Raw genomic sequence first — 547 nt, 5'->3', positions numbered from 1 at the left:
TGAAAAAAAAAACAAAGAGAGAGAAAAATAGGGTACTTTTTGGAAATTCCGACCAGAGAGAGAAATTCGGGGCCGTAATAATAAGAATAAAAAGTGAAAAATTGGAGGTGTGTGATTCGCCACGACCGGCCACTCGCTATTATATATTTTATTGAAAGGAAATTATTATTGTTTTTTTCTTTCTTTTTAAAGTAGAATGACTAAAGTGAATTTTCCAAATATATATAAATATAAGAAAAATAAGCTCCATTTCCATTTTTCTTCAGTTGGGATTATTTTTATTTTTAAAAAACGAGGCGGAGCTCTGGAGGAAGGCTAAAGTAAAAGGGAGAGAAGGTTCTTGACCCATCAGGAGGAAACCCTTCATTCTATCAATTCAGTCTCAGCGATTGACTCGGCCACCAGTGAGAACATGGGGGATTGGATTGGATTGGATTGTATTGGATTGGATTGGGTATCTAGTTTTTGTTCTTAAAGCTCCTTAATCCCTGGGTTCAACGGAATTGGTTGATTTTCGTTTTCCTTTTTTTTTTTTTTTTTTTTTTTT

General features: G+C 34.2%; 1 protein-coding gene across 1 annotated transcript in view; it reads left to right on the top strand.

Annotated features, from left to right (window-relative positions):
• Positions 1-261: 261 nt before the first annotated feature.
• The window catches only part of LOC111494500 (kinase suppressor of Ras A-like), a 5,311-nt gene continuing 5,025 nt past the window's right edge, over positions 262-547 (top strand). The window contains exon 1 of the mRNA XM_023144441.1: positions 262-404. The gene's annotated coding sequence lies outside the window, so the exon portion shown is untranslated. The remainder of the gene's footprint in view (positions 405-547) is intronic.

This window comes from Cucurbita maxima, unplaced genomic scaffold, assembly GCF_002738345.1.
Source record: "Cucurbita maxima cultivar Rimu unplaced genomic scaffold, Cmax_1.0 Cma_Scf00020, whole genome shotgun sequence".
Lineage (NCBI taxonomy): Eukaryota > Viridiplantae > Streptophyta > Magnoliopsida > Cucurbitales > Cucurbitaceae > Cucurbita > Cucurbita maxima.
Note: the sequence above shows the minus strand (reverse complement) of the source record. Positions and strands in the feature narration are given on the sequence as shown.